The sequence below is a fragment of the Coregonus clupeaformis genome, chromosome 23 (genome assembly GCF_020615455.1).
Source record: "Coregonus clupeaformis isolate EN_2021a chromosome 23, ASM2061545v1, whole genome shotgun sequence".
NCBI lineage: Eukaryota > Metazoa > Chordata > Actinopteri > Salmoniformes > Salmonidae > Coregonus > Coregonus clupeaformis.
The window spans coordinates 51,324,703-51,339,533 of NC_059214.1; the positions used below are offsets into that span (position 1 = coordinate 51,324,703).

Sequence of the window (14,831 nt, forward strand, 5' to 3'; positions counted from 1 at the left end):
GGGTCTAATGTTAGTGTCTGGGTCTGGGTAGGGCCTAATGTTAGTGTCTGGGTCTGGGTAGGGTCTAATGTAATGTTAGTGTCTGGGTCTGGGTAGGGTCTAATGTAATGTTAGTGTCTGGGTCTGGGTAGGGTCTAATGTTAGTGTCTGGGTCTGGGTAGGGTCTAATGTTAGTGTCTGGGTCTGGGTAGGGTCTAATGTAATGTTAGTGTCTGGGTCTGGGTAGGGTCTAATGTTAGTGTCTGGGTCTGGGTAGGGTCTAATGTAATGTTAGTGTCTGGGTCTGGGTAGGGTCTAATGTAATGTTAGTGTCTGGGTCTGGGTAGGGTCTAATGTAATGTTAGTGTCTGGGTCTGGGTAGGGTCTAATGTTAGTGTCTGGGTCTGGGTAGGGTCAATGGACCATGTGTCTAGGTTTATAGTCAGGAATCTCAACCCCTCTGCTGGGTAGCTAGTTATCTGGCTGGGTGTCTGTCTGCCTGGGTGGCTGGCTGCCTAGCTGGCTGGCTATCTGGCTGGCTGTCTATCTGCCTGGGTGGCTGGCTGGCTGGCTGGCTGTCTATCTGGCTGGCTGTCTATCTGCCTGGGTGGCTGGCTGGCTGGCTGGCTGGCTGGCTGTCTAGCTGGCTGGCTGTCTATCTGCCTGGGTGGCTGGCTGGCTGGCTGGCTGTCTAGCTGGCTGGCTGTCTATCTGCCTGGGTGGCTGGCTGGCTGGCTGGCTGTCTAGCTGGCTGGCTGTCTATCTGCCTGGGTGGCTGGCTGGCTGGCTGACTGGCTGTCTAGCTGGCTGGCTGGCTGGCTGTCTAGCTGGCTGGCTGTCTATCTGCCTGGGTGGCTGGCTGGCTAGCTGGCTGGCCGGCCTTGAGAAGGAACCGGATAGTGAGATGTCTCTGCATTGTCTGTTCTCTGAGCATTAACAGCCTGTCTCTCTCTGACTGTCTCTGTCTCTGTGAGGAATACAGTCAGAGAGCTTTGCATAGCTGGGATGTTTATGATAGATCAGCTCTCATTGGGGCACTGTGGTCCATTCATCATAGCAGGGCCGTGCCTGGTCTGGGCTGTTGACTGGTTGGGAAATAAAGCATGTGTTAATGCCTTCCAGCTATCCCTCATCAGCCGCAGAACACACACACACACACACACACACACACACACGCACACACACACACCACACACACACCCACACACACATGCACACGCACGCACACACACGCACACACACACGCACACACACACGCACGCACGCACGCACACACACACGCACACACACACCACACACACACACACACACACACACACGCACACACACACACACACACGCACGCACACACACACACACACACGCACGCACACACACACACACACACACACACACACACACACACACACACACACACACACACACACACACACACACACACACACACACACACACACACACACACAGACACACACACACACACACACACACACACACACACACACACACACACACACACACACACACACACACACACACACCACACACACACACACACATCCCTCCTAGCTCTCACCCAGGCTCATAACACCCTCAGCCCTTGTCAGAGTGCCAGCTCCGAGGCTTTATATGATTAGTTCGGTCTCATCTGGCCGTGGATCCATGGATATGCTCGTGATATGCGGACATGAAAGAGAGCGCTCTAATCCGCTGTTTACAAATCTGAGGGTTATCCTCTCCGAGGTACAGAACTGATCAGACGGCTAACGCGGCAAAGCGGGGAGAGAGCGGACAGTAGCCTTGAACTTGTGAGCGTTCCTGCTGAGCTCCCCTCATCCAGTCAGATAAACAGATACAGGAGTTAGACAGTTGGACATATAACATCAGAGGGGTCCATTCATACCAAAGACACAAAAAAATGTGACCCTATGCCTCTGCTTGGCAATCTGCATTAAGGAGTGTACATCAGCGAGTGTATATCAGGGAGTGTACATTAAGGAGTGTACATCAGGGAGTGTACATTAAGGAGTGTACATCAGGGAGTGTACATCAGGGAGTGTATATCAGGGAGTGTACATCAGGGAGTGTACATTAAGCTGCCTCGCGGAGATAGGCTGCTGCCCTACGGACCAGGCTACTTACTTTGTAAGTTCAGAGAGATGGGTTAGTGTGAGCTAACTAACCAGCAGAGCCCCAGGGCAGGCAGGCTGTCCTGTCTAAACAGAACCACACCCTCTGTTCCTGCCTGCACCAGCCACAGCTATGCTCAGATGGAATTAACCTCCTGTCTCTCTGAACAGATTTACCATTAAGTTACATTCCATCAGTGTAAAAGTTAAAATAGTTATTATGGTCTGTTACACAGCACAACAGAAATGAAAATATCTATTAGAAATGTAGATAGAGGGGAGATCTAAAGATGCAACAACTAGCATTAGTTGCTAAAATGACTAGGATTGGGCCTTTGGCTACTGGACAATTAAAGAAAGTTGATTTGAAAACAAATAGAACATGAGAGAAATGGGCTGCTGGTTCCTAATGGTATTTGGAAGTCTTAATAAAATAATTGCCTCCACGAATATTGTCGGATTTTGGCTAGGGTACTTCGGAGCGAGGTAAGACATGTCTCATAAAATGAAGTAAAACGTTCAGGTTTCAAACAATTAAAGTATATTTTCAAAATACATACTGCCTCCAGCTCACATTGCAAAGTGGTGTGTGACGCGCTGATGAAGCCTGCCTATGCATTAGAATGGGAAGCAAGCTTCAATTACAAGTTGAGAAATAAAAAACGTTACCAACATTTAATTGTTGCCATCAAAACTGTTTTTAACACGCAATTGCATTTAGAATTGTTGTGCAATGATTGGGCTTTATACACGCACATTTCACTCCAGCAGCAACAAAGAGCTGTTTGAGGAGCTTTCTGACCGATTTTCTACTCAAAGGAGCTTTATCTGTACGCTGTGCCAATTTAATTCCACAAAATCATGCAAATTTACTTATAGACCGAAAAGCATGACATTCTAATGTAGTTCCATCAACTGGTATTTCCATCAATGAATTGGGCCAAAAATCATTATTTTCCAATGGGATTTTTTTTCCCTTCTCCCTTCGCCAATATAATTGATCAGCTTTTGCAGTCAGGAGAGGAGAAAATGTGCATCTTTAAACGGTTATTCAAACACTGTGCTATTCGAACGGTTATTATGGTGAACGCGGTCATTCGGCTGACCAATAACTGTCATCAGAAACAACACAGCTATTGACTTGTTTCTATAGAGCCCTCAGAAACAACACAGCTATTGACTTGTTTCTATAGAGCCCTCAGAAACAACACAGCTATTGACTTGATACTATAGAGCCCTCAGAAACAACACAGCTATTGACTTGATACTATAGAGCCCTCAGAAACAACACAGCTATTGCCTTGATACTATAGAGCCCTCAGAAACAACACAGCTATTGACTTGATACTATAGAGCCCTCAGAAACAACACAGCTATTGCCTTGATACTATAGAGCCCTCAGAAACAACACAGCTATTGACTTGATACGATAGAGCCCTCAAAAACAACACAGCTATTGACTTGATACTATAGAGCCCTCAGAAACAACACAGCTATTGACTTGATACTATAGAGCCCTCAGAAACAACACAGCTATTGACTTGATACTATAGAGCCCTCAGAAACAACACAGCTATTGACTTGATACTATAGAGCCCTCAGAAACAACACAGCTATTGCCTTGATACTATAGAGCCCTCAGAAACAACACAGCTATTGACTTGATACTATAGAGCCCTCAGAAACAACACAGCTATTGACTTGATACTATAGAGCCCTCAGAAACAACACAGCTATTGCCTTGATACTATAGAGCCCTCAGAAACAACACAGCTATTGACTTGATACTATAGAGCCCTCAGAAACAACACAGCTATTGACTTGATACTATAGAGCCCTCAGAAACAACACAGCTATTGACTTGATACTATAGAGCCCTCAGAAACAACACAGCTATTGCCTTGATACTATAGAGCCCTCAGAAACAACACAGCTATTGACTTGATACTATAGAGCCATCAGAAACAACACAGCTATTGACTTGATACTATAGAGCCCTCAGAAACAACACAGCTATTGACTTGATACTATAGAGCCCTCAGAAACAACACAGCTATTGACTTGATACTATAGAGCCCTCAGAAACAACACAGCTATTGACTTGATACTATAGAGCCCTCAGAAACAACACAGCTATTGCCTTGATACTATAGAGCCCTCAGAAACAACACAGCTATTGACTTGATACTATAGAGCCCTCAGAAACAACACAGCTATTGCCTTGATACTATAGAGCCCTCAGAAACAACACAGCTATTGCCTTGATACTATAGAGCCCTCAGAAACAACACAGCTATTGACTTGATACTATAGAGCCCTCAGAAACAACACAGCTATTGCCTTGATACTATAGAGCCCTCAGAAACAACACAGCTATTGACTTGATACTATAGAGCCCTCAGAAACAACACAGCTATTGCCTTGATACTATATAGCCCTCAGAAACAACACAGCTATTGACTTGATACTATAGAGCCCTCAGAAACAACACAGCTATTGACTTCAGGTTAGTGCCAGAGCCACTGTAGAGTGAGAGTGCGTGAAGCAACCACTAGAGCGAGCGGCTCCCTCTGCGGCCCGAAACAAGCACAACCCCTTGACTATAAATATTGTAAATGCCAAAGATTTGGCTACATTGTATCTCATGTTCTCCCACGTTTCAGGTCGGCAACACAGGGAACGAAAACATGAGCAAAAAACGGTACGATTAATACAGAAAGTATGACCCCTTTTTCATAGCAACTATTTCCCATTTTCTTTGATGTTACAGACAAATTAGGACAAAGAATAGTAGCCTGTCTCTGAATTATCAGTAACTTCCCCAAACTGGTATATACATTCATCAATATAATACCAACCAACCTATTTTGACCTGGGGGGTATTTATGTAATGCATTATACTGCCATTGTACTATGGTAACGCACAATTAATAAAGATGATACCATATGATCATTTGTGGTACCATTTATCATAATTATGCGTTACCATGGTACAATGTATAATCCAAATTACAATCATGGTATTTCTATGATCCACATCTATACCTTGGTGAAAGTTAGGCAATACCACGGTATTATTTAGGTGCATGGCAGTACCATCATACTTCAAAGCTAAAACCACGGTACATTTTCATGATTCAGATCTATACCATGGTGTAGATGATGCAATACCATGGTAATAGGGTGGCCGGTAGCTTAGTGGTTAAGAGCGTTGTGCCAGTAACCGAAATGTCGCTGGTTCTAATCCCCGAGCCGACTAGGTGAAAAAATCTGTCGATGTGCCCTTGAGCAAGGCACTTAACCCTAATTGCTCCTGTAAGTCGCTCTGGATAAGAGTGTCTGCTAAATGACTAAAATGTAAAATGTAAATGTAATATTTAGGTACAATGGCAGTAACATGGTAGTACCATCATACTTACCATCAAGCTAAAACCATGGTACATTTCCATGATTCAGATCTACACCATGGTATGAATAATAGTACCATAGTAGTACCATGGTGCATGTTTGTAAGGGTAAACACACACTATATCAATTAAAATCTAAGTTTATTTGTAGCGTGCACAGGATACAGGAGGTGCTAGCTAAACAATGAACCGGCATAATCCCAACTCACACTACTACCAATACAAACATTGTCATAGCTGTAGTCCCCTGTATCTCAGTTGGTAGAGCATGGCACTTGCTAACGCCAGGGTTGTGGGTTCGTTTCCCACGGGGGGCAGTATGAAAAATGTATGCACTCACTAACTGTAAGTCGCTCTGGATAAGAGCGTCTGCTAAATGACTCAAATGTAAAAATGTTAAAAAATAATAATAATCTGCAGGTAGCTAAAACTAACCAACTAGGTTCAATGTTAGCTAGCTAACATTAGGTTAAAGCTAGCAATGCAAATGGGTTTCTGATTATAATAATATTACTACGCAGATCATACACGAGCCAGCAAGCTACCGTTCGCTAGCTAGCTAACAGTACACGAGCCAGCAGGCTACCATTCGCTAGCTAGCTAACAGTACACGAGCCAGCAGGCTACCGTTCGCTAGCTAGCTAACAGTACACGAGCCAGCAGGCTACCGTTCGCTAGCTAGCTAACAGTACGCTTTAACTTGCATTCAAAACCACTTTCATACAAAATTAGAAACGTATAATATCTGAAAATGTAGCTAGACTCTTACCCTTATACAGTTGAAGTCGGAAGTTTACATACACTTAGGTTGGAGTCATTAAAACTCATTTTTCAACCACTCCACACATTTCTTGTTAACAAACTATAGTTTTGGCAAGTCGGTTAGGACATCTACTTTGTGCATGACACAAGTAATTTTTCCAACAATTGTTTATTTCACTTATAATTCACTGTATCACAATTCCAGTGGGTCAGAAGTTTACACACACTAAGTTGACTGTGCCTTTAAACAGCTTGGAAAATTCCAGAAAATGATGTCATGGCTTTAGAAGCTTCTGATAGGCTAATTTACATAATTTGAGTCAATTGGAGGTGTACCTGTGGATGTATTTCAAGGCCTACCTTCAAACTCAGTGCCTCTTTGCTTGACATCATGGGAAAATCTAAAGAAATCAGCCAAGACCTCCACAAGTCTGGTTCATCCTTGGGAGCAATTTCCAAATGCCTGAAGGTACCACGTTAATCTGTACAAACAATAGTACGCAAGCATAAACACCATGGGACCATGCAGCCATCATACCGCTCAGGAAGGAGACGTGTTCTGTCTCCTAGAGATGAACGTACTTCGGTGTGAAAAGTGCAAATCAATCCCAGAACAACAGCAATGAACCTTGTGAAGATGCTGGAGGAAACAGGTACAAAAGTATATACAGTGAGCTCCATAATTCATTGGACAGTGACCATTTTTTTGTTATTTTGGTTCTGTACTCTAGCACTTTGAGTTTGAAAGGATACAATGACAATGAGGGTGAAGTGCAGACTGTCAGCTTTAATTTGAGGGTATTTTCATATATATCGGATGAACTGTTTAGAAATGATAGCACCTTTTATACATGGTCCCCCCATTTTAAGGTACTACAAGTATTTGTTAAATTGGCTTCACAGATGTGTGTCGTTAGGCAGGTGTATTCATTTGTGTCGTTAGTGAATGCAGGAGAGCTGTTGATGAATAGCATTGATTCTAGACTTTGCTATTGCCTTTGGAGGTTGTTGTTGTGGTGTGACAACATGAGGAAGACAGCAGTGTCGATGCAAATGAAGCTGGCCGTCATAAGGCTCAGAAATGAAAATCAATCAATCAGGAACATTGCAAAAACCCTGGCCATGCCCAAGTCAACAGTTTGGTTCATCATTAACAAGAAAAAAACAACCGGTGAACTCAATTATGTCAAAAGACCCGGTAGACCGAGGAAGACCACTGTAGTGGATGACCGGAGAATACTCTCTATGGTGAAGAAAACCCCCTGACAACAGCCCAACAGATCAAAACACTCTCCTGGATGCAGGTGTAGATGTGTCAAAGTCTACCATACGTAGAAGACTACACCAGCAGGACTACAGAGGGTACACTACAAGATGCAAACCACTGATAAGCCTGAAGAACAGAAAGGCGAGATTACAGTTTGCTAAAAGCACCTAAAAGAGCCCCAAGAGTTCTGGAAAAAAGTATTGTGGACAGATGAGACAAAGATTAACATGTACCAGAGTGATGGAAAGAGGAAAGTGTGGAGAAAAAAAAGAAATGCCCATGATCCAAAGCATACCACCTCATCCGTGAAACATGGTGGAGGGGGTGTTATGGCTTGGGCCTGTATGGCTGCCAGTGGAACAGGCTCACTTGTCTTCATCGATGATGTGACTGCAGACAGAAGTAGAACAATGAATTCTGAAGTCTATAGAAATATTTTATCTGCTCAGATAAAACCAAATGCCTCCAAACTCATTGGACGGCACTTCATCATGCAACAAGACAATGACCCTAAACATACTGCTAGAGCAACAAAGGGGTTTTTGATGGCCAAAAAGTGGAAAATCCTTGACTGGCCGAGTCAATCACCGGATCTGAATCCAATTGAACATGCATTTTACATGCTGAAGAGGAGACTGAAGGCAATAAGTCCCCAAAATAAGCAGGAACTGAAGATGGCTGCAGGACAGGCCTGGCAGAGCATCACCAGGGAAGATACCCAGCGTCTGGTGATGTCAATGCATCGCAGACTTCAAGCAGTCATTGCATGCAAAGGATATGCGACCAAATATTAACAATGATTACTTTATTCTACACTATGTTAAACTGTCCAATGTTTTTTGATGCCCGAAAAAGGGGGGGACCATGTACAAAAGCTTCTATAATTTCTAAACGGTTCATCCGATATGTATGAATATACCCTCAAATTAAAGCTGACAGTCTGCACTTCACCCTCATTGTCATTGTATCCTTTCAAACTCAAAGTGCTAGAGTACAGAACCAAAATAACAAAAAAATTGTCACTGTCCAATGAATTATGGAGCTCACTGTATATCCACAGTAAAACGAGTCCTAAATCGACATAACCTGAAAGGCCGCTCAGCAAGGAAGAAGCCACTGCTCATAAACTGCCATAAAAAAGCCGGGGGGGGGCAGCATAATACCGTGAGGGTGTTTTGCTGCAGGGAGGGACTGGTGCACTTCACAACATAGATGGCATCATGAGGAAATGCTACCAAATACTGAATGAGTGTATGTAAACTTCTGACCCACTGGGAATGTGATGAAAGAAATAAAAGCTGAAATAAATCATTCTCCCTACAATTATTCTGACATTTCACATTCTTACAATAAACTGGTGATCCTAACTGACCTCAGACAGGGAATTTTTACTAGGATTAAATGTCAGGAATTGTGGAAAACTGAGTTTAAATGTATTTGGCTAAGGTGTAGGTAAACTTCCGACTTCAACTGTACATGGATGAACGCTTCACAGCATACTGGAACCATTTAACTCTGTTATGTTTGTAGTTTGTTAAGTCAGTATTGTGTCAAGTCACTCCGGTTCACACTGACCGTGGCGTGTGCAGAAAGTAGACCATCACTTTTTCCTGCTGATCTGTTGATATCGCCTGCTAAATTCAGGACATCAATGATGTTGAGAAAAGTAGCAAAACTTTTGTAATTCTCGATGGCTAACATTAAAACTTTCTGAAATGCCACGGTAGAAAAGACAATCAACACATACTGAGCAGCTCACGTTATATGTGGTCCTCTGTAGCTCAGCTGGTAGAGCATGGCGCTTGTAACGCCCAGGGTAGTGGGTTCGATACCCGGGACCACCCATACGTAAAAAATGTATGCACACATGACTGGAAGTCGCTTTGGATAAAAGCGTCTGCTAAATGGCATTTCTTTCTCTTCTTTATATACAGAAGCATTCTACATGACAGACCAATCCAAACTCATCTCCCAGCATGTCCAGCCCACCCATTATCTCAGCCAATCATGGCTAGCAGGAAGGTTCCTGTCTTTATCCATGGCTAAACCAACTAGGCTCATAATTTAACAATTTTATTTGTATTTACAGATGGAATACAAGTTTGTTATTAAGGCAAAGAAAGATCACATGTTCCAGAATGCATTCCTGCCGCCCCCCAAAAAATGTATTTTGATAAAATAAAAAATAAAGAAGTTCAAATTCCTCTCCTGTGAAGTAGTGACACGCGACATAGGCCTAGCTTCCTGAAACGGGTCACAAATGATCCCCCAAGACAGAGAATACAACAGAATGGATTTTAGCTTAAGATGATTTACTTTGATTTGTGTGTGTGTGGATTTGCTCTTTGACAGTTTATTGGATTTCATGGGAATGTTTATTTTTTTTTACACGCCTAACCTGACCATAGCACTGCCTTTGTCCGCCTACTGCACAGTCACAGAGAAGACACCAGGCATAGAATAATACATTATATTGGACAGTTTCCAGAGATGATTTGCTCATTTATCTGTGTCAGAGCCTGGAGAAACGTTCCGCTTCAGAGGAGGCAAAATCATCATCATGAATATTTATGAGCTGATAAATGTCTTCGTTGGTCACAGCTCTCCCTCTAGTTATCATCACAGCACCCTCTCTCCCTTCCTCCTTCCCTCCTTTCCTCCCTCCCTCCTTTCCTCCCTCCCTCCTTTCCTCCCTCCCTCCATCATCCCTACTTCCCTCCATCCATCCAGTCATGTGTGAGCTAAGCCATGGCTTCTAAAGGCTCCTCCGTTGTCATTGTTCAAACCGAAAAGCAGTAGGCCTGGTCAAAGTTATCCTGGGCAGATTTTGGAGATCTGGCTTTATCCAGACTAAGCCACATGGTCAGTGAGCCTCCCTTAAGAACCAGGCAGGCCAAGCAGCAGGTGGTGGGTTGCACTGTGGGCATGGAGACCTCAAAGTTCGGCCAAACTCTGAAACCCTCAGCAAGGGACTAATCGGGACCAGGGATGAGAGCGGATTGGTCGGGACCAGGGATGAGAGCGGATTGGTCGGGACCAGGGATGAGAGCGGATTGGTCGGGACCAGGGATGAGAGCGGATTGGTCGGGACCAGGGATGAGAGCGGATTGGTCGGGACCAGGGATGAGAGCGGATTGTGTTAGCGAGTTGAAGACCAGAGTGGTGGCACGGCGTCCTGGAAGAAAATCTGTCCAGACCACTGTCTGTCTGTCTGTCTGCCTGCCACCACACTTCCGCTCCTCAGCCCCTGTCCGTCTGTCTGTCCAGACCCCTCCCTCCCCTACAATTCCCTTTGTCTCTCTCTTCAATCTCTCCAGACTCCAGTCTTCTATCACCTCCTAGACTCCATCTCCACACAGATTTCCTGGCATTGCAATATTAGTCAACCCCCAATGGGAGGTCCCAGCCAGAGCAGAAGGACATCATCTTGTTCACACTCTCCACCTCTGCCAGCTTCTCAACTCTCCACCACTGCCAACTTCACAACATGCATTTTTTATGCACATTTTACATTTACATTTTAGTCATTTAGCAGATGCTCTTATCCCAGAGTGACTTACAGTTAGTGAGTGCATACATTTTAAAACTTTTTTTTCTTTCCATACTGGTCCCCTGTGGGAATCGAACCCACAACCCTGGTGCTGTAAGCGCCATGCTCTACCAATTGAGCCACCTGTCCCCCTCCCCCTATATGATGCATCTCAGTCAGAGTCTCGATGCATAATTAGCAGGATATTTGACGAGGTGTGATCAGTAATCACCCGTCGATGGCGGTATGAAAACCTGCTAATGTATTCCTGAAGCCTCTTCATCCGTGTTGTTTTAACAGTGGAGGTGTGGCGCTGCGGTGGCGACCATCACAGCCCATCATGGCTTCCTAGTTTCCTGCCTGGGGAACACTGCTGCATGATGGGGCTGCGGTGGCGACCGTCACGACCCATCATGGCTTCCTAGTTTCCTGCCTGGGGAACACTGCTGCATGATGGGGCTGCGGTGGCGGCCGTCACGACCCGTCATGGCTTCCTAGTTTCCTGCCTGGGGAACACTGCTGCATGATGGGGCTGCGGTGGCGACCGTCACGACCCATCATGGCTTCCTAGTTTCCTGCCTGGGGAACACTGCTGCATGATGGGGCTGCGGTGGCGGCCGTCACGACCCATCATGGCTTCCTAGTTTCCTGCCTGGGGAACACTGCTGCATGATGGGGCTGCGGTGGCGACCGTCACGACCCGTCATGGCTTCCTAGTTTCCTGCCTGGGGAACACTGCTGCATGATGGGGCTGCGGTGGCGGCCGTCACGACCCGTCATGGCTTCCTAGTTTCCTGCCTGGGGAACACTGCTGCATGATGGGGCTGCGGTGGCGACCGTCACGACCCATCATGGCTTCCTAGTTTCCTGCCTGGGGAACACTGCTGCATGATGGGGCTGCGGTGGCGACCGTCACGACCCATCATGGCTTCCTAGTTTCCTGCCTGGGGAACACTGCTGCATGATGGGGCTGCGGTGGCGACCGTCACGACCCATCATGGCTTCCTAGTTTCCTGCCTGGGGAACACTGCTGCATGATGGGGCTGTGGTTGCGACCGTCACGACCCATCATGGCTTCCTAGTTTCCTGCCTGGGGAACACTGCTGCATGATGGGGCTGCGGTTGCGACCGTCACGACCCATCATGGCTTCCTAGTTTCCTGCCTGGGGAACACTGCTGCATGATGGGGCTGTGGTTGCGACCGTCACGACCCATCATGGCTTCCTAGTTTCCTGCCTGGGGAACACTGCTGCATGATGGGGCTGCGGTGGCGACCGTCACGACCCATCATGGCTTCCTAGTTTCCTGCCTGGGGAACACTGCTGCATGATGGGGCTGCGGTGGCGACCGTCACGACCCATCATGGCTTCCTAGTTTCCTGCCTGGGGACTGATGTAACACTGCTGCTGAGGTGCGGCGCTGCGATGGCGAGCATCATGGTGTCTCCACGGTCCTACCACCACCACCACTTCCCCTGGCTCCGCTCTGCACATTTTAAATTTTAAATTTTAGTCATTTAGCAGACGCTCTTATCCAGAGTGACTTACAGTTAGTGAATACATATATATATATTTTTTTATACTGGCCCCCCGTGGGAATCGAACCCACAACCCTGGCGTTGCAAACGCCATGCTCTATCAACTGAGCTACATCCCTGCCGGCCATTCCCTCCCCTACCCTGGATGACACTGGGCCAATTGTGCGCCGCCCATGAGTCTCCCGGTCGCGGCCGGCTGCGACAGAGCCTGCACCATCATGGTTTATCAGTTGCCTGCTTTGGACAGATGCAACATTGCAACTGCTGTCACCACCTCCATCCTGGCTCCACAAAAGTGACTGATGTGTGTCCATTGAGACTGATGTGTGAATAGGCCTCATGTTACACAACCAATACCCATAACCCAACTCTCTATATAACCTATGTATCTATATAAACTATCTATGTAACCTAACTCTCTATATAACTTAACACTACATTCCTAAAGAAAAGTACTTGTTACATTTTGAATGCTTAGCAGGACAGGAAAATTGTCCAATTCAAGCACTTATCAAGAGAACATCCCTGGTCATCCCTACTGCCTCTGATCTGGCGGACTCACTAAACACAAATGTGTTTGTTTGTAAAGTATGTCTCATATTGTAGTGTGCCCCTGGCTATCCGTAAATTTAAAAAAACAAGAAAATGGTGCCATCTGGTTTGCTTAATATAAGGAATTTGAAATGATTAATACTTTTACTTTGACTTTCGATACTTAAGTATATTTTAGCAATTACATTTACTTTTGATACTTAAGTGTATTTAAAATCAAATACTTTTAGACTTTTACTCAAGTAGTGTTTTACTGGGTGACTTTCACTTTTAGTTGAGTCATTTTCTGTTAAGGTATCTTTACTTTTACTCAAGTATGGCAATTGGGTATTTTTTCCACCACTGTATATAACCTAAAACATCTATGGGTTAAGTTAAGGTAGGTAAGGGTTAAGGTTAAGTTAAAACAGATCAACTTAACGATTAATCATAAAAAGCTTGACATTAAGTTGCCCCTAATGGACAGTATTGAAGGCATATCTTGATGTGCTGGGGACCTGGACAATTGTTTTTATTTTGAAAAATTTTAGAATATTTTTTGAAAAATATATATATATATATATATATATATATATATATATATATATATATATATGTATATATATATATTTTTTTTTTCATTTTTTTTTCTTGGGGAATGGATCAGCTTAATATTGCAGATATATTGTATCTTCTATCAATGTAATTGTCTCCATCACTTCCAATCCCCCATGTTTATTTTTATTTTTTATATATATACTCCCCTTTATTACTTTCCAACCCCACCATCCTTTCCCTACTTGGAGTAAATTAGTGAACAACAACGCCCAGGCCTCTACTTCCGGTCTATACTTACTATCTACACCTTATGGACAGAGTTAATTTTACAATAATTATATTATATATATATATATATTTATTATTATTATTATTATTATTATTATTATAAAAAACTAATTTTTTTTTTTTTTTTTTATTATCTTTTTTTTTACTCCTGAACTACTTCTACTCTCAACCTCTCCAATCATTTTCATGATGTCCATCCGGTTTGCTTCTATATGCCATATCTTTCTAACTGTGCTCTTTCCCAAAAGCTCCCAACATACAACCTATATACTTATTATGGACACAGTATGCTTACATTATTAGCTATCTTGTTATTAGTTGTTGTTAGTTGTTATTAGTCCCATCCTTCAACTCCATTCAACACCTCCCATCTATCTCTTAACACCATCCATATAGGATTTCTATTTGCCATATATATTTCAACCGTACTGTGATGTTTTACAAAAGTTCTGAACCTTTCTATTCTCATTGCTTCTACAGATTGTGAATTAAAAATAAACATATTTGCTAAAAGTATTATTATATTATTGATTGATTGACTATGACTTTTCAGGTCACCCAGTAATGCTATCTGCAAGGTTAGCTCCAGGTAAATATTGCAATCCTTTAGCCATTCCTGGACCTGTGTCCAAAAACAAGCTACAAATGGACAGAACCAAAACAAATGATCTAATGATTCTGTCTCTTCACAGCAAAATCTGCAGAGCTGGGAAGATTGTATCCCCCATATAAATAACATTCTATTGGTAGCAAGAATTTTATATAATAATTTAAATTGAAAGATTCTAATTTTTGAATCCGGTGTCGTTTTGCGTATCAGTTCATAAACACTATGCCATGGGAT

General features: G+C 43.9%; 1 protein-coding gene across 1 annotated transcript in view; it reads left to right on the top strand.

Moving 5' to 3' along the window:
- The window catches only part of pard3bb (par-3 family cell polarity regulator beta b), a 627,684-nt gene that overhangs the window by 410,616 nt on the left and 202,237 nt on the right, over window positions 1–14,831 (top strand). The window lies entirely within an intron of this gene.